Below are 26861 nucleotides of genomic sequence, written 5' to 3'. Positions count from 1 at the left end.
TTTGGTTATTTTTGAACCCAGCATAATGCAGCCAGACTGATAAAGTTTAAGCAAGAGACAAGTTTCCGATGCTGAAATCATGATCAAGGAGCTGACGGAGAAACTCAGCAGGTCGGGCAGCATCCACGAGTCAGTCACCCATTGCATTGAACATTGCATATGAATTATAAGGAATGTAATTTACCGAATGCCAATATCCTAATGACCAGCTTTGAGACCCCCTGCCAGTGCAGATCAGAGAGATATAGTGAGGCTAAGGAATCCTTCTGTTAGCATCTTGATTTTCACTTTAACCAGTGATATTCCCAATAACAGGTTCAACCTGACTGGTCGCGCAAATGTATCCTTGCTCCTGACAGGTTTGTGCCATTCTAGTGTTGTTGAAAAGAGCAGAGGTCAAAGGCTGGTTGAGTGGGCAGCGCAGTCACGCAACAAGTTGAGTTGCAACCTTATTTCCAGAGACCCGGTGCTGTCCAAGTGGAATTTTTGTTCTCTTTGTAATCTCGCGGGTTTCCTCCCCCCTCCCCTAGGTGTTCAAATTGGTGGGGGTGGGGGGGGGGGGGGAGGTTGATTGGCCACGCTATCTTTACCCTAGTGGTGGAATCTGTGTGTGGTTGATAGAAAGACGTAGGTGCCTCTTTCTGTGACTCACTGACCCAGCTTGAGAGAAATGGTCTTTGCCTTCCTGATCACTAACCCTTTGTAACCAGTCTGATAACACTTGTACACTGACAGTCCTTCCTGGCCTACGGCTAGTTTACTTGGTGATGTTCGAATATGCACTTAGTCACTAATGTAACTGATGTTCTTGCAAGCTATTCATTCCCTCTCTAATTGTTCTTTATAAATCACTGGCCTCCACGTTGTTCAGGAGTTTGACCGTGAAGGCTGGGATTGACTTAACGGTGAGTGCCCGAGATGTTACAGGCGATACCATGCTCTCCGCAGAAATGTCTTCCACCTTTGACCCTGAGAGCTCGAGCGGAGAGTAGACTTCAACTCTGCCATTCTGCGATCGAATGCAGGCTGAGTTCTCCCTCATTGGGGATTGAGATACAGTCACCATGCATGATCAGAGGGCCGAAGGGAATAATGACCCACATTTAGACTCGTGCAAATCTCCACAGTTAGAGCAGTAGGTCAATCGAAGGTCATGTGTTGACAGCTGATTAAAATGATGACGAATCTGATCATAAATCTTCTCTTTATTTTAAAATGTAGATAGAATGGGGTTTTTTTGTGCCCAGTTGGGTGGATGAAGTTGTTCTCTAAACACTGAATTGATAACACCATTTGCATGAAGTTGAGGCTAATTTGCTGTTGTAATTGTTCAGCCCAGCTGCGTGTTTTGAAAAATAATGGGAGCACATTTGTCTTGTCTGATTGTGAATGTTAATGATCACTTTCACTGTTGTGTAGCCACTGGGTTTCTCTTCCCCATCAGGCTAATGAGTTCATTTCTACTTAAGTGGACTTGAGAGGATCAGATGCTCGCCACTGTTTGCACAAACCTGACTTGATCCAGTCTGTTGACAAGCCTCTTGCGGCAGGACAGGCCCAACCGAGGGGTGAGCAGAGGGACAGCCTGCTTTCAGAGCCCACCCATTTTGGGCTACATGCTGCTGACTTCACCGCAGCCTAATCAGAAGAATAGGAGGTCAGCAGGTTATGTCTCTTCCCATCCACTGTCCCTCCCCCTCCCCCCACTCCACACCCTCCTCCAGCCTGATACGGAGAGAGTTCTACATGCTTAGAGATACAACTGTGGGAGAACTGCACCCTCAGGGGTACACACTGAAGTAGACCTCCACCCCCTGAGGTGCACACTGAGGGGCACCTGCACCCCCTGCGGTGCAGTTTGTGGAATTTCTTCCTCACAGCTCATGTGACCCAGGTTCAATCTTTACTTTGGGCACTGTTTATGTGTAATTTGAACATTGGAAGGTTAGTCGCCACTATAAATGCATCTAGGTTGGAGGTGTGTGGTAGATCCAGAGGGAGCAATGATAATGTGGGGAGACAAAGGTTGCAGAAAAAATTATGGAGGACTAGAATTGCCCTCTGCGTTAGTATCGGCGCATGGGCCTATACTGCTGCTTTCTCTATCAGAAGGAAATGTGGAATTTGGAGCGTTCCCTCCGGTTACAGACCAGTAATTGAAAAGGACCACGAGATGATGAAGCGTGCTCCACAACTGTGTCAATCGGCCTGCAATAGAATCATCCAAGCCTGGAGATAACCAGGTCTATTGTTTTGTCAATTAATACACAAGACCTGGTCCCTTTGTCAGGTTCAGTAAAAAGAGGCAGACCCCTCCCCTCCACCCATCTGTCTGTTTTTGCTTATGTCTGGCGAAGCCACGTAAATGCTGCAATCTTGCCTGCAGTGTGTTCCAGGCACCTACCACTCTCTGTGTAAGAAGAAACTTGCCCCGTACATTTCTTTTAAACCTCCTCACCTTAAATATGGCCTCTAATATCTGACATTTTTACTCTGTTAATATAGATTCCAACTGTCCATTGTATCTGCGCCTCTCAGAATTTTATAAACTTCCGTCAGGTCTCCCCTCAACTGTCGATTCTCCAGAGAAAACAACCTAGGATTGTCCGGCCTCTCCTCATAGTTCGTACCCTTTAATCCAGGCAGCAGCCTGGTTAATCTGTATGCTTTCTGAAGCCTCCACTTCCTTTCTACAATGGAGGCGTTCAGAATTGCTCTGTTTGGTGCCATAGAGTTAAGTCTAGTTGGAATTAACACTTCCAGAGAAGTGGGTTGGGATTCAGTGCGAAGTGTTATAATTTAAACCATTTCAGTAATTTAGCCAATAGCTTTAAGAGAGGGGAACTTGACTGGGATCCAGCAACTATGCTGGTGGGGATGGCCACTTCTGGGACTAATCGTGCCTTGCACAGTCTGCTTCCTGAATAACTCCCCTCCTAATTCTCCTTTGCAAAGGGCTGACAGCTGTATGGCAAGGCAGGGCTTGCTTTGTGTCAACTGCTTGGCAGTTTGTCTTTACAGAGTGAAAGAACGGAGGAGAGTCTTCTCATCCGGAAGGAAAATCTGACACTGTTCTCATGTACTATTTGAAAACATTTCCACAAGAATCAAAGTCAAATTTATTGCAAAAATTCTGGAGAAACTCAGCGGGTCACGCATAATCTCCATTTCTTTTCAAACTGCCGTGTAAAATGGGGTTAACCGGGCAATTTGCTCAGTTACGCGGCAGTTAGAAAGGGCCTGACCCGGTCAACCCCTTCGGAATCAACCAGGTCCCTGATCTACCTCAGATGTAGTCAGGGAACCTAGTTAAACTTACCTAGGTCGCTATTTGAAAATGAAAATGGCTGACCTGCTTGTTCCGGTGACGTCAGCGCTTGCGTGCGTGCGTCACCGGGCAGCCAGCATCCGAACATCTGGCAGTACTTTGATTGAGTGCGCGACGTGTCGTTGTGGGGGCGGGATCTCCCTATGGGTCGATCCCCCTGCATTTTAAAAGGTGTTTCCAGTACCTTTGCCCCAGTAATCGCACCCAGGTCCCAGGAGGGCTGCCCAGGTGCTGCAGTTTAGAAGGGACTAATGAAGTAAGGAGTAACCAGCGTTTGTCCAATATGTTTTACACAGCTGCTACATTCCAGGAAATTATTCCTAATTTCCCAGAGTAGTCTGCATAAAAAGATCGGAACAGGAATAAAAGGACTCATTCATGATCCAACATTTTACCTCCTCGGCGCTTAGTTATTTTCATAGATCGTCTGAAGTCTAAACTGAACTGCAGGCGATCCGTGGACAACAGGCTAATGAATAGGACCGCATTTGGGTATTTTGTCTAAACTCGAAGTGTGATACGGATATTTGGAGATTTGGACGTTCCTGTGTGAACGGGCACTCATGCAAGGTAGGGAGACACTTCAGAATGAAAAAAAGCACGCAACTTCTATATGGGGAAAAAAACATAAAGGGCTCAGGCCAGAAAAGTTGGTTACCCTTTATATCCTACAGATACCACGTGACTTTTGTGCATCATACTATAATCTGCAGACTTTCCTCTTAAGTTTATTGTCACATGTACCAAGGTGCATTGATAGAGGTTGTGATCAGATTAGTTGGGCATCTCATTCATGGTACAAGTAATGGATAGGACAAAAGTGCAGCATTTTCCCATGGTACCCGCGGTTCTTCAAACAATTCCACAAAAGGGCAAGAAGCTTTGAAGGACCAGCCTGATGCTCAGCTCAGGGATGGCCAACACTATATATGGCCCTGCCTCTCTCATGTCATTATCAGTCAATTGGATGAGGTCCTGGAAGTTAACTGGCTCAATGGGCATATTTTGGCCAATATATAGTTTCTGCCTTTAATCAAACCATCTTTCAAATGGGGCATATTTCTCAATGAAAACCAGTTGAATTCCGAGCTGTTGCATGGGATAAAGGTTTGGTTTGGAGGTTGTGATAGCATCTAGGTCTTGTTCCTGTGAGGGCTGGAAATTACTTGCGCTAAGGTTTAACAGTGAGGACTGAAGATATTGGGGGGAGAAAAGGAAGAATGGGAACAAGAGCTCTAACCCTAACCCAACAGAAACCTCGCACTCAATGTCACCAAAACAAAGGAGCTCATTGTTTATTTTAATATATTGTATTTATAGATGCCATATAATTAATTAGATTACATATATATCATTCTCAATTAAACATACATGGCTTTTACAAGTAGAAAAGAAAAAAGAGAAAAAGGAAAAGAAAAAAGAAGACCCCCCCCAACCATTCAATCCCCCCGAAACCCTGAGAAAGAAAGAAAAGGAACCCCCCCCCCCTTATTGGTGCTTAGAGATATAGCACCACACCATTGTCTGCTGTTCGTTGGCTCCTTGTGGCAATGAGCCACATCCCATATGAAGAAGGGAGGAAAGAGCTGATTTTTGACTTCAGGAATGGAAAGCCAGAGGAATACAATCCAGTGATCAAGGGGGGGATCAGAGGTGGAGAGGGTGAGCAAATTTTAAGATCTTGGAGTCACCATCTCGGGGATCTCCTGGACCCAACACACCCAGTGGCATCGTGAAGAAAGCATGTCGGCGCCTCTGCTTCCTTAGGAGTTTGCGGAGGTTTGGTAGGACATTGGAAACGCTGGCAAATTTCTACAAAGGTGTGGTGGAAAGCCACCCAGCACACGCTCTGTTCTCGCTGGTGCCATCAGGGGAGAGGTGTAGGTGCCACAAGACTCGCACCACCGGGTTCAGGAACAGCTGCTACCCCTGCACCATCAGACTCCTGAATGATAAACTCAATCAGGGACTCATTTAAGGACCCTTACTTGTGCACTTTATTGAATTTATTTTTTTCTCTGTACTGCATAGTCAGTTTGTTTACATTCATTATCTGTTTACAGTTCTTTTATTTGTTTACATGTTTACGCTGTGTACAGTTTATTTTTGAATACCGATTAGTGGCAATTCTGCTGTGCCTGCAGGAAAAAGGAATCTCAAGGTTATATGTGATGTCACATATACACTCTGGCAAGAAATCTGAAATCTTGGAGAGACAGCGAGGGGCATGAACTCCTCTGAGAGGTGATGTTGAGGCTTGCTGCCCTTCAGTCTGATTGTTTAGCTACATCCTGCAGTCCGCATCTAGCTTTATACGGCTGTGGCTTTTACCTTCACCTGCCCCCCCCCCCCCCCCCCCCGATCACGAATCTCATTCCCTTTCTCCTGAAGCCCCTTGTGAGGGGTCAGTTTCATAGGAGAACGCTGGAAAGTTTCAGTTACTCCATCTAGTTGACACCTGACACCCATTAACCCAAAACATGCTGGAATTAAACTTGGGACCATCTGGTCCATTTCTGTTTCTTGACATTAATTTTTAAAGCATTTGCTAGGCATTACAAAGGAGAAACCCCTCGCTGCACTGCACTTTCCTCTCGCTCACCAACTCCTCTCTCCCTCTGTTCCTCTTTCATGTATTTCCTTTGTATTGCTTCCCTATGATCTGTTGTGTCTCACTATAAATATAAACCTTTCCGACTGCTTCCATTGTTGCAGCCTCCTTTCACATCGATGTTTTTCATTCTTGTAATGTTTGTTTGTCTTCCTGGGGGTTAATCCATTTTTCTGTGTGCCTGTATCAAATTTCCTGCCTCTTTCTCTCACACATTTGCTTTCACAGTCCTCTCTCCCTCTTCCTTTCTGTATTTTCTTCTCTCTCTCGCTCTTCCATTCTCTTTCTCTCATTCTCTTTTCTTGTTTATTTTTGTCCTCACTATTTTCCTTTGTTGCCCCCCTCGCTCTCTCTGTTTTCCTTGTGAGATGGGATTGCGAGTAGGGAATGAAGATTTGGGTGGGAGGTGGAATGTGGACAAGCTGTGTGAATGGGTGACCACATGACAGATGGAATATAATGTGGAAAATTGTGGAGTCACTTTGGTTATGGAACAGAAAAAAAAGCCAAACATTTTTAACTCATGTAAATTGGGAAATGGTGTTCAGAGGGAGTCCTGTCCACAAGTCGCTGAAAGCCAGCATTAAGCTCCAAGAGCAACTGGGAAGGCAGATAGTGTGGGAGTGAAAATCCACAGTAAAAGCTGGAGGAACCACAGCGACTATACGAGGTAAAGATATATTAGTACGGGAGACACACAGGGATGGGAGATGCTGGAATCTAAAGCTAAACACAATGGAGGAACTCAGTGGATCGAGCTGCCTCCGTGGGGAGAAAAATAACAGTCGATGTTCTGGCCTGAAACTTTCCCCCACTGATGCTGCTCAAACCTGCTAAAGTTCCTTCAGCTCCGGGTGTTTAGGCAGATTTGTGTCAGCTCCACTCACCTGTGCTAGGGGGAAATTAACAGCGGCCAACTAACCCATCAACCTGCGTACCTTTGGAATGCGGGAGGAAACCCGAGCACCCGAAGGAAATCCACTTGGTCACAGGGAGAACGTGCGAATTCCACACTGAGATCAGGAATGAACCGGGTTTCTGGCACTGTGAGGCAGCGGCTCTACAAGCTACGTCACTCTTCAGTCATCAACTTGTTGTTCCACTGTGCACGGTTCTACGAACCATCGTGAGGCAACTATGGTGCACGGACCTTCAAGGTGGGTGATAGGGACTCGCATCATCTATTTCCCAGCAGCTGATAAAACATAGTGAGCGTCTAGGACAGAGATCGTTATCCATGGGCACCCACACTAAGAAATGAGGACTTGGGAGCTGGGTGAGGAGTGATACGTGCTGTTCAGTTTGTAAGGCACGTATGTGCACAAGATCATATCTCCATTGATGTCCAGTGTGTGAAACACTACCCAAGTTGTCATCTCCTGGACCACACATTTTGCTCATCTGTCCTGATGTATCCCTTTGTTAAACCTTGACAAGCTCTGTTGGAAATCAGCGCAGTGAAGTTTAAAAACCAGCTAAACCCGTAAGAGTGATGGTTATGAAGTGGAAGGTCCCTTAATCCCTCATCCACTGATACTGAGATGGAATCCTGCTCATCAGATGCAATGTTGGGCTGAGACAGGGAAGCTGGCATCATTCTGGTGAAGAGAAAATCAAGTGCTGGCTTTAATTTGCTGATCAGTGGGGAGAATTAAACAAGTCTGTGGAAGTCGTTGAGTCTGAAGTGAAGTGACTTGTCTCCATTGATGCTGATACCAAGTTGCACCGAAGCTTCCTTGTGCCCAGAATTCATTCCTTTCTTTTTAATCTTTGCAGCCAGAATCAATGCTTCCCACTTCCTAGTGAATCCAGTTACTCAGTCAAAGTTGTTTCATGTGTTTGGTATTTGAATGGTAGGCTGGGTTAGAATGAGTCCACTTGGCCACCAGCTGCGCTCCCAAGAGATGTGAATGTAGTGTCTTCCTGGTTTCGTTTAGAACTCATTGCTGGACTGAGACCTGCTGTATGGCTTCTGAGGAGAGGGTTGGACAGGCTCATCTTGTATCTACTGTGCTTTAAAGTGGTCGTCACAGGGCAGATGTGAGCATGGTGCTTCTGGAAGGGTCCCTGGTTGAAAGTGAGAGCCTGTTCGGGTCAAATGGAAATGAGGCAAAGTGCTTTCCTTTGGAGTATCATATGGCTTTTCCTGAATGGGTGGTAAGAACAGTATTTTCAGGATTCTCTTGATGAGAAAAGGTGGAGAAGGAAGGCGAGGGGTGGGGTAGAAGAGGTTACTCCAGGCCAATGGGGAATGTAGCCTGACTTTACAGTCAGATTGGCTGTGATCATATGAAACAGGAGGAACAAGTTCAAGGAACTAAAGGACCAACCCCTTCACTGATTTGTATGTTTGCCGAAACATTCATTGATTGTATGGCTCAGTTAAAGGCCCAGCAGTTGTGGGTAACATCTGGGAGCAGAGAGCGGAAGGAATTGTCCCAAGGTCTGATCAGAGAGCACTGTTACACTGGGTCAAGTTCAGCTGCAAGATGAGCTATTAAACTAAAAGCACAGTTACCCTTATTGTTTCTAATGGAGTCTTAAGGGAGCTTTAAGGTGGGAGAACACTGAAATGCTCTGGATTAGAAAGCACCCATGTACTATTTGCAAAGAAACTCAATAAAGGGTTTCGGCTCAAAACCATCACCCATTCTCTTTCTCCCATTTACGTTGCTTGACCCACTGAGATCCCCCAGCAGATTGAGTTCAGCTTCCAATTCACATTCTTCTTACGTTAACTCCATTTTATCCGGAGTCAGAGTTTAAACTCCACCCAAACTAGTCTCAGAATGTCTTGCTCTCCAGTTTGCAGTGTCTGCAGTTGCTCCTGTGTCCCAACTCGTGTCTGCAAGCCAGCAGTACTCTCTGCTTTCTGTGTGAAATTAATTTCCTGCACATGCTTGCTGCCAAGCCTTTACTCCCTAGCTTTAACCAATATTTTGCATAGGACTACCAGATTCTTTCCAAATATCAACAGTCAGTGTTCACTGCAATTTAAATATTGCTCCCTCATCAAAAATTCAATCATGTTGATCAAATGCAATATGTCCTTTTCCAAAATCATGGCTGCTCTCCTTTATGTATTTAAACTTCTGCAAGTATATTGTTTCTCTGTCTTGCATTCCTTAAAACTTTATCCAAACCTAGATCAAATTGCACGGCCTTTTACTGGCTGGTATGTCCATACATTCTTTGGTCCCTCTGGCACCTCTCCCTGTGTTTCATCTTGTATTAGTTTGTGTGAGTTCTTAGGCAACACATGGATGAAGGAAATGGTTCTTTACTTTAAAATTGTTGCAAACAGCACCATTAGGCAGGCCATGAGGCTGCAAGCCTCCATTACAGATCTTGCATACTGTCTCTTGCTCTGTGTCGGCCCCCTGCTGGCAGCCAAGTCTAATCAAACAGGAATTATAATCAAGGCCTTTCTAGTGGCCATGCAAATATGATCACTATCATTATGCCTCCCATTATTAAAACAAAAGTAGCTTACTGACCTCTCACTCCTTGGGCCCCAACACTGACCTCTCACTCCTTGGGTCCCAACACTCACCTCTCACTCCTTGGGCCCCAACACTCACCTCTCACATCCTGGGTCCCAACACTGACCTCTCACTCCCTGGGTCCCAACACTGACCTTTCACTCCTTGAGTCCCAACATTCCCCTCTCACACCTTGGGTCCCAACACTGACCTCTCACTCCGGGTCCCAACACTCACCTCTCACACCTTGGGTCCCAACACTCACCTCTCACTCCTTGGGTCCCAACACTGACCTCTCACACCCTGGATCCCAACACTGAAATCTCACACCTTGGGTCCCAACACTGATCTCTCACCCCTTGGGCTCCAACACAGACCTCTCATGTGCTTGGCCCCGACACTGACTTCTCACCCCTTGGGCCCCAACACTGGGCTCACTCCCTAGATCCTGCACACTGGCTTTCTGTAACACTGGAACCTGCCACTGAGGCACAGGATATGAGAGAACAACACCAATGTGGCAGTGTGACAGGTCATTGTGAATGTGCCTTCAGGGGTCCAGGGTAAACGGGAGTCGTCCTGTTTGCTATTTCACTATTTCTCTATCCAAGTAAAAACAAATGTCAAAAGGGCAGGAGGGTAAAAGTGTTAAATAATATTTCCAAAAAAAAAACAATTGTTTCCCTGCGCAGTTTGTGTGTGATTTAATGTGGCTCTAAAAAGTGAGTGCCCTGCCTTGCTACCCAGGGGAAATCCATAAATGATAGGATTGCTGAAATGTGTTTGCTAGGTAACAGCATAATTAAAGCTTTGAAAAATGAGGCTGAGATGGAATCTGACCTTTCTCAGCCTTGTGTTTTCACTTATCTCCACTAATTATGTTTCAGTGATAGATGGCCCATTGGTCTGAAAGGGAGCTTTTCACAGCTTCCCGTCACCACCATCCCCCACCGTGCTGCATCCCCTCCCTCCGCATCCCCAACCCTGTCATCGGTGAAACCGAAACCCTCTTTCCAGGCATATAAAATGTAACATCAGAAACTGTCGTTTTGTTGGCCTCATGTCACTGCCATGGTAACACATAAGGGTTCATTCTATTCTATATCCAGCCTTAATGCCCATCTCTATATAGTATTAATGTCAATCCATATCTGGGCCCAGCATCAGTCTGCAGTAATCTGCATGGAGTAGAAATATTGCTGCAGTGAATCTAGGAGAAATAACTTTGGTTGCAGACAGACTAATGTAAGAGAGATTAATGTGATCAACTGAAATTAATATGATAGACTTTCATTGATCTATTTTATAGAGCTGGAAAGTATTTCTCAGAGGTCACTTTATAAATAATGAAGTAATAGAGATGAGAGTTATTTTGACATTGAAGTGTTTAAGGTCCATGCTGCCATAATGTACAACTCTGTCTGTGGTAGGAATTCCCTCATGTATAGCCCTCCCAGTACCATTAAATCCCTGATGGATATCTCTTTCCATAAGGCTTCCTCCTTGCCTGTGCAAGAGGGCACTGCTCCCTTGGGTTTGCATGTAAAACCCAGGAAGCATGCTTCCTTGCAGAGCTAACTAGGTCAGACCTCAATCACTTCCCACGGGCAGTGAGAACGCTGAACGATCAAAGAGACTGCTCATACTAACTATCCGAGGCTCTTATATTCCTGAAGCAAATTCTATCTATCTATCTATTTATTTATTTATTTGCATAGATGAATACTTGTCCTGCATGTGTTTTGTTTGTCTGTATGTGTGTCTGTGTGTTTTGCACCAAGGACCAGACAAAGTTTTTTTTCCCGTCGGGTTGTCCTTGGACAATTAGATGACAATAAATTTTGACTTAATCATGTACTTCTCCCTCAGTGGAAGCTCCCTGATGTGGAGCTCTCTGCATATGAGCTCCCTAATGTCCTACTCTCTTGACACCAGTTCTCTAACATAGAGCTCCCTTGTCATGCTTCCTAATGTACATATGCCTTTATATCTATGTAACAGAGTTCTCATGATACAACCTCCCTTGTGCACAACTTTCACGGCACAAACAATTTCAAATATACTTTGATGCAAGCTCGTATGAAGAAAGCAGGACTTTATGAGCTCTCCAATGTTGAGTTCCCTTAGAATACAAATTCGGTTGCAGCTCTCTTTCTCTCGATGAAGAATCAGCCCCTTCATTCTGAATAACAGGAAATGGCTTATTGCAAAATCCAGATGCTCAGATTTAAAACTGTTACGAGCTCTGCTCGATTTGCACTCCCTAATTTGAGCGTATCTTTTCCCATAGTCAGGTAGTAACAGTGTTGTACTGCAGAAGGCTTTGTTCTGGAGTGTTTCATCCACTGGGGCCGGGAGGTCATCAGGACCCCTAGGTCTTTTACTGCAACTGATATCACCCAGTGATGTCATTCCGGCCTACCAAACGAGCTAAAGGCTGCCACCTCTGATGCTGGAAGCTCAGGGGAAACACAAGTGGATCACAAGGCTGCCAATGTTACAGGCTTTCTATTTGGACTCTGTGCATGGAAAGATTCATGAAGCTTCCTCTGAGTGCATCTCAAAATGGTGTTCTTTAATTCCCCAACCCTTATGACAGGATCTTGCAGACTACAAAGCTTTCACTGAACTTCTTCCTCGATAACACTGTACTCTAAACTTTTGATCCTTGAGCACTCTGCACTACTCAAGGGTAGGTCAACCGTGATCAACGGCAGCTTCTTGTTGTCTGCAGAAACACAACTACCTTTCCCTTTAAATACTCACCTTCTGAACTGCTTTCACTCCAAGTGGCAGCATGCAGTCTTCTTGTCAAAAACCAGTTGCTGAACCATGTTAATGATCTTTATCCCTTCCAGCCACTGCCTCGCAGTCTGGCAGGAACGCAGAGGCCTTAAGGGACACAGCAACCACCAAGATCAAGGCGTGTCATGAGGGGCCAGGATCCAACCCAGACTGAAGCGCAGGGGACTGAGACCTCTCCTACTACCCATACCACTGGCGAAAGTCCAGTCATTAGAAAACAAAATAATTGACCTCCGGGCAAGGCTGCTTTATCAGATAGAGGTGAGACAAATTTCAGTTGTTTGCTGCACTGAGACCTGGCCAACAGAGAGCACACTGAACACTGCGATCCGACTCAGAGGTTTTACAATTCACAGACTGGTCTGCGACTCGGATTCTGGCAAAGAGAGAGGCGGTGGCATGTGCTTTTAAGTTGATACCAGCTGGTGCATGGAGGTTGGGGTCATGTTGATCTGCTGCCTTAGATCAAATCTCACCTAAATGTAACCCAAGAGTTCTCATCGGTGATTCTCACCCGAGTTCATGTCCCTCCTGATGCCGATTACAAACAGGCCCTTGTAGAGCTGCCTGATGTGGTCAATAAACAAGAGACGGCCCAGCCCGACACACTACAAATCTTAGTCGGTGACTTGAACCAAGCTTGTCTCAAGGAAACCCTGCCCAATTACCACCAACACATGACCTGCTGTTCCAGAGATCCCAGCTTGCCTGATCACTGCCACACCAAGATAAGAAAGGCCTACCAATCTTTCCCAAGACTGCATTTTGGCAAGTCGGATCACCATACAGAGAAGCTCCGGAGGACAGAACAGCGGGAGGCTGAAGAACGGTTGCAGGACTTCCTCGAGTCAGCGGATTAGATGGTGAGGATCTGAATGAATACATCAGGATTATGACAGACTGTCAAAACAGCTGTGGATGAGTGTGTCCCCACCAAATCGTTCAGTGTTTTCCCAACTAGAAACCGTGGATGAACAATGAAATCTGGAACCTACTGAGAGCCATTTAAATCCAGAGATCCAGAACACGACACAAAAGGTGCAGGTAGAACCAGTGAAAAGCTACCTCCCGGATGAAGTGGAGATTCTGGATGAGAATGGAAACAACAAAGGATACCTGATAGGTGTGGCAGGGCCTAAATGACATAAACTGCAACAAAACCAAATCCAGTGAGGTAGGAGGTGGCAAAGCTTCACTCCCAGAAGAACTCAATGCCTTCTATGCCCAATTTGACCGCCAGAACAAGGAAGAACCACTGCGCATCCCCATTTCCCCTGATGATGCCCTACTCTCAGTGTCCGAGGATAACTTTCAGGAGAATGGAACCCAAGGAAAGTATCTGGTCCAGATAAAGTACTCAGCGGAGTACTGAGAAACTGTGCTGACCAACTTGCCAATGTATCTCCCTCTGGTAGGGTGTGGTACCCATCTGCTTCAAACAGACTCAATTGTTCTGGTGCAAAAGAAGTGTGGTAACCTACCTAAACTATATCTGACCAATTACACTCATATGAAGTGATTTGAAAAGCTGGTGTTGAAGCCTATCAACTCCTATGTGAGTGGTGACATGGATCTGTTCAAATTTGCCTACCGCAGAAACAGGTCTACAGCAGATTCCATCTCACTGCACCACACATGACCCTGGAACATCAGGATGCTCTTTATCGACTACAGTTCAGCATTTAACACCATTATCCCTTTAAAACTGATCAGCCAACACCAAGAGCTGGGATCCTGCATCCTACTGTGTAATTGGATCCTGGATTTCCTCATCTCCAGACCACAATCAGTGAGGAATGGTAAGAACATCTCATCCACAATCTTCATCAGTACTGGAGCACCACACGGCTGCGTTCTTACCCCCCTGCTCTACTTGCTTTACACCTGTGACTGTGTGGTTCGGTACCACCACACCATTAGCAAATTTGGTGATGATATGATGGTAGTCGGTTGTACATAAAGGGGAGATATGTCAGCGTACAGGATGGAGATTGAAAACTTGGCTAAATGTTGTGCTAACAACAATTTTGCACTCAATTCACAAAAACCAAGGAGCTGATTATGGACTTCAGGAAGGGAAAATGAGAGGTGCACAAGCCAGTGATCATTGGGGGATCAGAGGTGGAGAGGGTGAGCAAATTTAAATTCCTTGGAGTCACCATCTCGGAGGATCTTTCCTGAACCCAACACACTAATGTCATTGTGAAGAAAGCACATCAGCACCTCTACTTCCTCAGGAGCTTGAGGAGGTTTGGTATGACATCGGAAACCTTGGTAAACTTGTAGAGAGGTGTAGTGGAAAGTATGGTGACCGGCTACATCATACTGTGGTATGGGGGCAGCAAATACTTCTGAGCAGAAAGCCTGCATGAGGTAGTTGGACACAACCCAGGGCATCACAGGCAAAACTCTCCCCACCACCAAGGAAAACTACATGGAGAACTGCCGTCGGAGAGCAGCTGCAATCATCAAGGATCCACACCACCCAGCACACACTCTGTTCTCGCTGCTGCCATCAGGAAGAGGTGCAAGACTCACACCACCAGGTTCAGGGACAGCTGCTCCCCCTCCACCATCAGACTCCTCAACATCAAACTCAATCAGGGACTCATTTAAGGACTCTTACTTTGCATTTTAATTATTACTGAATATTTATTTTTTCTTCAGTCCGTTTGTTTACATTTCTTTCTTTGCACTTCCCTCTTTGGTACATGTATCTTTTCTTGAATACAGTTTTTTTTGCACTACTGATAAGGAGAAATTCTGAACAGCCCACGGGAAAAAGAATCTCAGGGGTGTATGTGATGTCATGTCCATAAGCCTGCACTTTGAACTTTGACTTGCCTGGATGCCAAGCAAGACAAAGCTTTGAACACAAACAGGTTACAGTAAATAGTTCAATTCAATTTGATCATTCCTGCACAATCCCAGACAGGCAACTATTTCATTCTGGATTTGGCCAGTTTGAGGGCCGATGCTTTGAAGCCACTTTAGTTGACGCCCAGTGCAGATTCTGCTCTCTGGAGTACATTGGGCTCTGCTACATCTCACTGCCATTACCTGAACGATGGCTGCAGGAGGGTTCCTTGCCTCCATTTGACATGAAGCCATGAAACCTCATGGGAAGCAAGTCCTGGGGGAGCCCTGCAGTTGTCCTCATATTATTGAATCTGAACACAGTTCATTTCTCTTGGCTACCCAGACAAGAACCCACCAACCACAGCCATAACACTTCACTTCCCCCCCACACCCCCTCCACCCCTGCCAGAGTCCCACAAGCTATCAAAGTGCACAGTTCTGAATTTCAGCTCAGGATTCATTGGTGCTCATTCCTCTCTCTGTGCAGCTAGGAATTACAAATGACAGTGGTCACTGGAGGTGAAATTGGCTCTGGGGAGTGTACTGAAATGGATGATGGTAAATCAGTAGCCTGTTTATTGATGGAGTAGGGAATCGGCAGAATGAACCCTGAATACAGGTTGGGTCTGATTTTTGTTTGGAGTTATGAAGATTGAGGTGCGATTTCATGAGATGTTTTTATGGAACGATGCTGCATTGAGGCCAGCTCCATTGGAGGGAGAAAAAGGAGGCTTATCTTTTTATGGAGAATGCTTATACAGCTGATCCAGTTTTGCTTTCATGGAGAGCGGCATCAGGATCTCAGGGAGGCAAGGCGAGTGGTTCAGAAGTGCCACCCGTCGCTGTGATGTCGAACATACACACCAAGCAATGGCCATCTTTGTTACCCACAATCCCTCACGCAGCTGGAAACACAAACTGGTTCTGGCTGCTTGGAGAATTATTGGTAATGAAGAGGTCATTGATCCCACATTAAAACAAAAGAGGTTCATATATTATGAAACCTGAGGCTCCTTCTTCCAACTTTTCTGCCCGGCATTGCCCCTCTGGCACGCCAAGCCCGGCAATTCGCTCCACTCTTGCATCCATTGGACTCCCTGGTTCTGCTTCCCTATGTCTACTCCTCAGCATCTCTCCTTCCTCCTGGTCTGTGGAGCTCAGCACCCGGGTCCCTTCACCCTCTGGCCCTGGCGGCTTGGCGGGCTCAGGCTCTCCTCCCCCCCGCCCTGCTGAGCCTCCATGCTTTTCGGGCCGAACTCCCTCCACCCCCCCTCATCTTGCACTTCCGTTCCCGCTCTCTCCAGCTCCTCAGTCTCGGTGGCCTTGGTGAAGGAGTGAGGGGCGGAAGGGGAGATGAGAAGAGAACATATCGTGGCAGGAGGGGCCCCAACCCTAGCAACAATCACCACGGGAGCTCTAGCGGGGGCTCTTGGGTTGCATGCTGACTGCATCATTATGACATCATCAGCCCACCCCCTAAGCAGTAGCCTTCAGCGGCATTGTGTTTATGGAGCGAGGTGCAGTGACTCACTTCATCTGTGAAACTATCTCCCTGGACAGATCGGAGTCCGCACCCAGCATCCAACTTCAGTGTTTTTATAAAGGTAGTTGAATTGAAGTAAAGGTAGAGAATATTCGCCTTCACGCTCACGTTGTTCTCCTATAAAAAAAGGCCTATTAAAATGACTTCAGGATGCAGGATAGATGTGATGGTTTCTCCAGTGGAAGAATCTCAACAAGGACACAGAGATAAAAGTGCAGTCTTTTAATATTGAGGTTTGTAGGAATTTCTTCTCACAAAGGAGTGGAATTCTTTGCCCCAGGAATTATCGAAGCCAGCTCATTTAGAAGTCCTTAAAGTGAGGGTAGAAACTTTCTGAAAAGTTGAGGGATTGATGGTGATTTGGCACAGAGGAGGAGTTGCAGCCTGGGGCAGATCCTCCACGATAGTACTGAATATCAAGGGCTGAATGCCCTACTCTGTTATTTCTTGCGTTTCTTGCCTATTGCAGGCAACAGCTTCCCCACGACTTGATGCTACCTGTGTGAGATGATAGAATCATTACAGCTTAGAAGGAGGCCCCACGCCAGCTCCTCGAAGGAGGCCCCACGCCAGCTCCTCGAAGGTGGCCCCACGCCAGCTCCTCGAAGGTGGTCCCACGCCAGCTCCTCAAAGGAAGCCCCACGCCAGCTCCTCAAAGGCGGCCCCATGCCAGCTCCTCAAAGGAGGCCCCACGCCAGCTCCTCAAAGGCGGCCCCATGCCAGCTCCTCAAAGGAGGCCCCACGCCAGCTCCTCGAAGGAGGCTCCACGCCAGCTCCTCGAAGGTGGTCCCACGCCAGCTCCTCAAAGGAAGCCCCACGCCAGCTCCTCAAAGGAAGCCCCATGCCAGCTCCTCAAAGGCGGCCCCATGCCAGCTCCTCAAAGGAGGCCCCACGCCAGCTCCTCGAAGGCGGCCCCACGCCAGCTCCTCGAAGGAGGCCCCACGCCAGCTCCTCGAAGGGGCGTTCAGTCACATCCATCCTTCCCTTTGTCCCATCCACCCAGTGGTGATCCAATTCCCTTTTGATCTTTGCTACCACATTCTCCAGGAGAGGAAGGAAAAGATTAGAAGGCACCCAGGCTTCACATCACAATGTTCATCTCACAAGTGACAATTGGATGTTTCTGTGACTCTGAAGGTGTTTCAAGAGGCATCGTCATTTCAACTGCATTTTGATAAATGCATACTCCAGATGATTGGAAGTAGTAGGGTTTGCCCTTCCCTTGTATCTCTGGCTTCTGTCCCAATTCTACTTGTGCTCTTGTCTCATCCACCTATTCTCAATGTGCACACTTCTTCCATATGTTGCAAGCCCTCAAACTCCACCCTCTGGAAGGTCCAGATATAGTCAGTCCAATGGAGTTGGACAGTGGGATTTATTATCTAGGGTATTTTTAAAACCCTGTAATAATAGGTTTGGGTAGTGTTAACATGGGGTTACAAAAGGGGAGTCATTTTTGCAAAATTCTCGGAGCTGTTTTGAAGTTGTAACCAACAGGACAAACTGCGGGGAATGAGTAATTGTGGTGAGTTTGGGCCCTGAGAAGCCCTCTGTTAAGAAATGTTTAATATCTTTTCAACTGCATTTCAGTGTAGCTGCGAGCATTTTGGAGTTATTGACCCAGGCAGAGGGAGTTTTTTTTCCGTCCATCTTCAATGGGTTGAGGCCTTCTTTACATTGTTGGCTAGAAGAGTTGTCCTATTCAAATGGAAAGGCTGTAGACCTCCAACAGTGATTTTCACATATTATGTCTTGTTTAAGTTTAGAAAAAAAAGTTAGATATCATGCATTCGATTCATTGGTGAAATTTGAAGATACCTAGTGACTTTTATGTCTTATTTTCATATGATGTAAATGTTTCTTTTTTTCTGAAAATTTTATTTAAAGATTTTACAAAACATTAAACATAAAAAAACAATCCAAAAAAAACCCCTTACCCCCCTCCCCCCCAACCAATTCCCATCTAAACTATCCCGTCCCACCGACCCCACTTCAGAGCTAAGAAAAATATAATGTTAACTGTTTGGTGTGTCAACCCTTTACATATCATTTACTTAACTTACATACCCGTATGTTCTAAATAAAAGGATAATTATTTCGCAAATTATGTTATTTTTTCCAAATACAAACACGATTGCAATTCACTTTGTATATTCAATTCTACATCATTTTTGCACGTAATAGCTATACATTTTCTTGCTACAGCCAACCCTGATGTAAATATTTCTAATGTAATTAGATGTACAGTACAACTCCGGATTCTCTGAAATCCTCATTTATCCAAAGTTTTTCGAATCCAAACTAACTTCACAGGTTGAAAAAAAAAATTCACCCAACATGGAATTAGAATGACGATTGTCCTCATTTCAGGTAACTCCCTCCCCTCTTTCGTTCCATTTATTCTATACTTTCTCCTATTGACTTTTCTCTCCAACTCTCCCTCCCAAACTGCGAGTTGCTGTCTCCCAGCCGCAGGCAGTTGGAAGAATCCCTAGTCCAGGCATCATCAGGGAGAGCAGCTTCCCAGGCAGGAGTCAGACCTTGGACTCCCAGCAGGAGCAGTGATGTTGGGCTTAGTGGCGTTTCCTCCCCTTCCTCACCCCTTCCCTCCCTCCCTCCTTGCTCCCTCCTTGACACTGACTCTGATCCCTCCCCTCGGCCTACTGCAGCGGGCGCACACCAGACTCCCGGTGTGCGTGTGCAGTAGACGAGGAGGATTCGGAGTCAGGACTTGGGCGTCAGGAGCTCCGGTGACCAGGGAGACAGAAGCCCTCAGACTCAGCAGTGAGTGTTCCACCGGCGCGGGAAGCCTCCGCGGGGATCAGCGGCAACAATAGGTTTTTGTCAGTGATCGGCACTTAGGTCATGTCAATGGTTGGCTGTGGTCACATTTTTTTTTAGTGAGAATTAAACATTATTTTAATGCTTAAAAGGCCTTCCCTTGTTTGTGTTTAAACATTGTTCCAAGTGATTTGCTTCTTACTACTGGGCTGTTTTTAAAATAAATGACCAGTTCTCTGACAAAATCATAAGCCGGTCCTGAGCATTTTGGATAATCGTAGTTGTACTGGATTTACTCTTCCAGATGAGATGGAGCATTAAACGAGAACTTACTGGTTCAAAGATTGATGATTATTATTTGAGTAATGGGAGTGGTGAGATAATATGAGATCCCATCTGCGCATGTCCAGCCAATCTTTGAATCTCGAAAAAGACAACCAGTGGTATAATTCTGTCAAAAGAGCATTTTATTGTGAGGCCTACATGCAGCACTAGAAACTATCTTAACAAAGTTCAAAACAATTACGGGAGGCCGAGGAGGGTATATTATCTCACCATTCCCTTCGAACCGATAAGTTCTCGTTTAATGCTCCATTATTTTTCGTAATGCTCATAGATTTGCTAATGAGATTTCAAAGCTCAGTGGTCTCTTTTTTTACATGGTGCAAAAGACCATGGGGTAGATCAATGGGCCTCCAGTAAGAGGCACAATTCAATCCGTAGCCTGCAAAATTGCTGCAGTCAAATTTTGACCCTCTGTCCTCCGAGGTCTATTGTAAAACCTGTTAAAAGTTCTTTCATTTGACCATCCCACCTGACGGATGATATCCAAAATGGGGACTTCTGCTCTCCCAGTCGTAGACGTAGCTGCCGCCCTGGTTGAGTGAGCCCCAAACTGAGTGGTATCCACTCTGGTCAACCTCATGGTCCTCTTTAGCCATCTGGCCAAGGTCTGAGAGGATGCCCACTGATGTGGTTTCCTGTAACATATAAACAAGAATCTTTCTTCCCCTCTGATATCGCGAGTACATTCAATATATTGTCTCAGATACCACACCCCACGTAATCTTTCATCCTCTTGATAAGCGTACAATTTAAACTTTGTTCCCACACTACCAGGTTTATCATGTTTCAACAAGTCATGAACATGAAATTCAACAAAATCATTTTCCCAAATAATATTGTCCAAGTGTAAGCAAGTTAAAATCTGTATTCTTTGGGCTAAAGTCAAGGCCACAAGCACGAGCCATTTCCGAGATAAGTCACGTATGTCCAAAGTGTATGCTGGCGATAAATGTCGCAACAAATCTAACACAACTTTAACATCCCAGACAGCGTGATGACGTGGCATAGGCGGACGTAAGTGAAATGCTCCCCTCATGAAATCAGGGGATGATTCCCGACAGAGTGTTCGGTGTCTCATAGAGTCAGGAAAGCCGCCAAAGCACTCTTGGCCATAATGATAGCACAATAACTGGCTACCTGAATTATAAAACAAATCAGTGAGGAAATGCAAGATGTCTAAAATTGAAACATAATTAACATTAAAACTCTCATTAAAACAAAACAGTTGCTATTTGTTAACATAAGTGGTGTATTACTTCTGAATTGACTTTCTCCATGAAGTACAAATAATGTCCACAGTTTTCGGCTGCAATCCTTTTGCACCAAACCTTTCACACCAATCCTGCAACATAAGAGATTGAGATGAGTGAGAGGATGAGGAAGGAAAGATACTAGTTGAGCTAGCAAGTCCTTGCTCCTTCTCAGCAGTAAAGGCTGTTCCAGCAGCATCCAATTCAGCATGGGGAACCAGGACTGGGAAGGCCAATTCGGCACCACCAAGAGTCCAGTGGCCCCGTCCTCCTGAACTTTGTACAGGCATTTAGCTACTAATGAGAAGGGGGGAAAAGCATAGAAATTCAGTTCTGCCCAATCAATCTATGGCGTCTGCCTGGAGGTCTACAACCAGGATACATATCTCAGTACTTGGGCATTTAAACGAGATGCAAACAGATTGATATTTGGCAACCCAAAATGTTGTACTATCAGATTAAAACTCTCCCAACAATATCCATTCTTTTCTATCATTGAACTTTCTAGACGTTCAGACGCCCTGGCAGATACTTGACCTTAATCCAGATATTCCCTTCAATACACCAACTCCACATCTGTATTGTGAGTCAGTTACATGATGGGGACTTCAAACCTCCCATTTTATTCTGGTATGCTACTGTTGAGGTGTTGTCTAACCTCATCAACACATGTATACCCCGTTTCTCTGCACAGAACGATTTCAGTTTCAACTGAGCTGCCAACATTTTTAGAATGTTAATGCCAGATGCTGGTGCCAGTCTAATCTCTTGGATAGTCCATCTGCCACCGGCAGAGGTAGTTAAGTCTGTGGTGCCCCATCCTTCACCACAAGCATCTGATAGATTTCCATGTCAAACTTTCTAATCTCTTTCATGCCATAAGCCTCCAACACATTTGTCATCCACCACTCTGCTCTAGCCTCTTGCAATAAGCTCATAGGTCTATCAAAATGACCCCCGGCAGCCTTTAGGCTGGAATCTATATTTTAGCGCACCGTACTGAACGGAAAGTAGCCACCAATTTCCCAATGACCTTTGAAACTTTACGTATAGAGGGATGTGATTCTGCAATCAAAGCACTACAAGCCTGAAGAATCTCCAACTTTTTATCTTCTGGCAGGGTTATTCTCATAGATTTCGTATTTAAGAGGAACCCGAGGAATTTAATTTCTCTGGTTGGGCTGAGGACTGATTTTTCTGGGTGTATAATAAATCCCATCTCCTGCAGCAATGCCATAGTGGCGTTCACTGTTCTCTGTGTTTCGCCCATGGACCTGCTGATCACGATAGTGTCATCCAAGTAACCCATCACCATGGGCAAACCATTTAGGACCGAGATGAGGAGGAATTTCTTTACCCAGAGGGTGGTGAATCTGGAATTCATTGCCACAGAGAGCAGTAGAGGCAGGTTCATTGAATATATTTAAGAGGGAATTAGATATATTTCTTCAGTATAAGGGAATTAGGGGTTACGGAGAGAAGACGGGGACGGGGTACTGAACTTTAAGATCAGCCATGATTTCATTGAATGGCGGAGCAGGCACGAAGGGCCGAATGACCTATTCCTGCTCCTATCTTCTATGTTTCTATGACCCTCCTTTCTGAGCCGGGAGAAAACCAGTTTCAGCAATTTTGTAAATATACTGGCCGCTGAACTAAGTCCATTAGATAGTACCTTATATTGCCACAATTCGTCCTTCCAAATAAACTTCAGGTACTTTCTAGAGAGCAGGTGTACAGATACTGAATAATAAGCATCTTGTAAATCAAAAGATGCCATAAAATAACCCTTTTGCAATAAAGGCGTAATGGAGTGAATCGTGTCCATTCTAAAATGTTGGTAAAAGACATACTCATTTAGGTCAGATAAATCTAAGATCATTCTTGATCCCCCGCTTCTCTTTGGTCTTGTGAATATGTTTGAGATGAACTCATTCTCTTCCCGGCAGCAGCGTTCTATTACGTTTTTGTGTTCTAAAACCATAATCTCTTTATGTGTAGCTTCCATGAGCCGGGGGCTGCATATATAATTGTATAAACCCTTACTCTTAACTGGATGGAATTTCTGTGGGTCAAACTCAATTTGATACCAGACACTATGCTGTACATTAGCATTAGTAGTAAGATTACTCCATTGGCTAAAGAACATTGTTAATCGACCGCCCACAATCTTATCATCATAATTGGAAAATGCACTCAGCCGTCTATAGGTGGTGCCCATTTTTTCTGCGCACTTGGCTGGTGTGGCTGTGCAATCTGGCTCGACCTCTGCGAAGAGCTTTGGGCGGGAAAATTCTGCCACCGCTGTCTCCACAGAGGACGTTGCCCTAAAAAATGCCTGTGTGGTTGTGCCGCCCAAGAAGGATATCCTCTCTTAAAGTCCCTCACGTACCTGCGATAGGGATGAAACATAGCAGTTGCTCTGGCCTGTACATTCGAGCCTCTAACCACTCTAGTGCTGCCTTCTGCTCCTCATTCCTACACCTGTTTACTCAGATCCTCATCAAAGAGAAATTTAGTGACAGGATTAGCGGGTTAACATAAATAAGCATATACCGAACATTTAGATCAGGCTTTATCGGCTCCTTCCGGAAGGCATTCAGTTCGTAATTGGCATGGGGGAGCAATTCCAGCTCATCTTGTTGTGTCTCCTTTATATCTGACGACAGTGTCTGGGCAAACGCAGTGATGGCTTTAACCAGAGAGCCCTGAAATCTTCACAGCTTCATGTCCTTGGCTTTTGTGGGGACATTGAAATTGTCCCATATTGTGGGGTTTACTTTTGGTACATCCAGCAGAGGGCAATTGGCTGGGCGGGGTACTTTTTAATTGAGTCCTCTAGCACCATCTCTTCAAAGACATTAGATACAAGATAAGATATTGACCCCACAATTTCTTCGTTAAGGGGTTGCCCAATACCCCTCAGTACTCCAAATTTTGCTGCAATTGATGGAAATTTTCTCTCATCTCGACCAATGAGAGAAGTGTATTGGGGGTTAGGGGACTCGATTTCCATGTCCGACTCCTCAGGCTCTACCTTGTCCCATTCATATTGGAAATAAGATTCCTTCCCCTGCTCAGCGCATGTGGTTTACTCACGATTGCTTGTCCAGTCTTAGCAAGATCTCCTCATTATTCATAGGCTCTGCACTCTGACAGGCTTTTGTGATGGACCCCGATTGCCCGGGTGCCCATGGATCAGAGACACTTACCTTCTCTCAGGCTTTTTGTGTGGCTGGAGGTCGTCCTCGCCCGTCAAGCAGGTGGATTAACTAGGCCCGACGAGCAGGTCATAGGGCGGCCAGGCCTTGTCTTACTAAGTGAAGGCACCTCCTCTTCACTGCTGCTAGAACTGAGGAGACACGCCCCCACTGAGCTCACCTCCTGCAGCAGCATTTCCGTATCACTGCCAGACATGTTGGACCTCAACCTCAGCGAAGCTAGGTCAGTGCATCTAGACTTGGGCCCCATCCTTCACGAGGGTAGGCTGCTATCGCCTGGGCCCAACCCCAACAGAGGTAGATCGTCTTGCCCTGATTCAACCTCCAACGGAGGTAGGTCGGCATTGCTGCTTCTCAGCAGGTTGACTGCTCCCTGGCCGGCCCGCTGGTTCTTCAGCACTGTAGGAGCTCTGTGAGCTCGAGGCCTTTTTGCTGCGCACCTCCCCCACCTCAACACCCGGGAATCTCCCACCGGCTGCCCTGGATCGCTTCTTGCTCACCTCCTTTGAGGGAGAGCCTCCCTGGGGTTTGTGCTCGGCCTCCATACGTTGTTCAGATCGTCTTAAACACAATTTACTGACTTTTTTCTGCCGCTCAAAATGGCGCCCGTGCTGCACGTATGCAGATGGGATCTCAAATTAGCGAACCAACAAGCATTATGGAAAATAATATAGCCTTACCTTTGTTTTTTTTTGGAACCAAAAACTACAAAATATATGTAACCCTCCGGATAAGCTGCTCAGCTGTTTTTTGTTATTTTTTTTTCTTAGAGTAGGTTAGGTGGGTGTTTTTTATACAGTATTTTTGATTTCTTTTTTCATATTCATTCAGTGCAGTGGAGGGGGTCGAGTTTATACTGTTTGAAGTTTTATATTTATTTATATATATATATATATTTATATTTATATATATATATATATATCACACACAAATGAGCACGCGATACAGTATCTTCAATTTTGTTCCCTTTTCTTCATTGTATTGTATTATATAAAAAAAAGATTGACAAAGAAAGAGAAGCCCACTGCTAATGTACTTCCCAGAATGAGAGCACTTGAATTGACGATTGATTAACAGGCAAGGATCAGGAATGGGGATAAACTGCTTGTTTTTGGGTGGAAGGCTGGCGAGGCAGGGATTGGTGCTGGGGCCCCAGCTGTACACAGTTCAAATCAGAGACTTGCAGTTAAGGTCCAAGTGTAATAAATCTGCTGTTGAGGCGCAGCCAGGTGGCAGTGTAAATTGAAGAGGATGCAGGCAAGGTTCAGGTGCGTACAAGTAAGCTGAGTGAGTGTCATATTGAGTGCGACAGGTGAAATAGGGTACTGTAACAGGGTAATGGATGCTGTGACAGGCAGAGGGTCAGAATTTTGTTTCTATGATATTTGTATCAAAAGCAAGATGGCATGAGTTTAATGTGAGATGAAAATGTATAAGGGATTTGGGGGGGCGGGATAGAGGTGGTTGATATTCACGATGGTCAGAAGAGGTAGAGGAATCAGATAGAATAATCATGTTCAGAAGGTATTTAGACATTTTAGACTTAAACAATTTAAATGTGGAGGGATATGAACCTGATGCAGGCAAATGGGAGTGGATTAGGTAGGCACAAATGTTGGTGTGGACATGGTGGATGGTGGGGCCCGTTTCTGTGCCATGAGGTCATCGATTAAAAAATAGCAGAGGAGAAGAGATGAGGACCGATGGAAGGTGGTGCTGAGAGAGACCTGCTGCACAAGGCAGTGTACACGCAGTTAGGAAGGTAAACCATATGTTGGTCTTCATTGCAGGAGGGTTTGAACGTGGGAGTGAAGACCTGGAATGTAGTCTGCAGGCCTGGATTCCTAGCTTAAGGGAAGATATTCCATTGATTGAGTGTTTAAATAGATTGACTCCAGGGATTTGTGAAAGGTCAGGTTATCCAATGAGGTGTGAAGAATGAAAGATGAACAATAATATAATTTGTAGGGGGTTTGAAAGGGCAGAGGCAGGGTTGGTGGTTTATGGCAGGAGTGCGAGTGCCTTCTCAAATTAAGGAGCCATTGATTCAAGGCAGAGATGAGAAGTAATTTCTTAATTCAGAGGGAGGGGAAACTTTGGAATTCTCTATCCCAGAGGGATGTAGGTAGGCAAAGACTTTTGTTTATTCAACACAAAACCTTGTAGATGTTTTGGGTACCTGGGGAAATCAAGTGGAGAAAAGGGCAGGACAATGGTTCAGCCAGTAGGGATGCTGCCTCACTGCTCATCCCGGGTTCAATGTAGAACATGATGGATGTCTCTGTGGAGTGTGCATGCATGGGGTGGGATGGGTGGGGGTTCCTCTGGGTAGCTTGACATCTTCTTGCGTTGGGCAGCTTGATGGTGTAGCTGGTTGTAGTGCCTGAAGCCTGTTGATCTTTTAGCACACAGAGATGTCGGTGAAGAAATGCTGCCATCTGAGGGAAGGACTGAGGCTTGGTGCAGCCAAGGGCGCTGCGGGGAAGGACCACAGCCGAGAGTCCTTCCCCCACCGGGCTTTGAGGGGCTGAGACCGAGGGAAAGGTGTAATTAAGATTCTCTTTCACCTTCAAGATTCCTTTATTGTCATATAGGACATAAAATTGCCTTCTGCCTGCGTCACCACCGGGTACTCC

General features: G+C 45.6%; 1 protein-coding gene across 10 annotated transcripts in view; it reads left to right on the top strand.

The window, feature by feature from the left end:
* hipk2 (homeodomain interacting protein kinase 2) overlaps positions 1–26861 on the top strand; it is a 275596-nt gene that overhangs the window by 149615 nt on the left and 99120 nt on the right. The gene's annotated exons all lie outside the window — the stretch shown is intronic.

This window comes from Narcine bancroftii, chromosome 11 (genome assembly GCF_036971445.1).
Source record: "Narcine bancroftii isolate sNarBan1 chromosome 11, sNarBan1.hap1, whole genome shotgun sequence".
Classification (NCBI taxonomy): domain Eukaryota; kingdom Metazoa; phylum Chordata; class Chondrichthyes; order Torpediniformes; family Narcinidae; genus Narcine; species Narcine bancroftii.
This window is presented reverse-complemented; position numbering and strand designations above follow the sequence as displayed.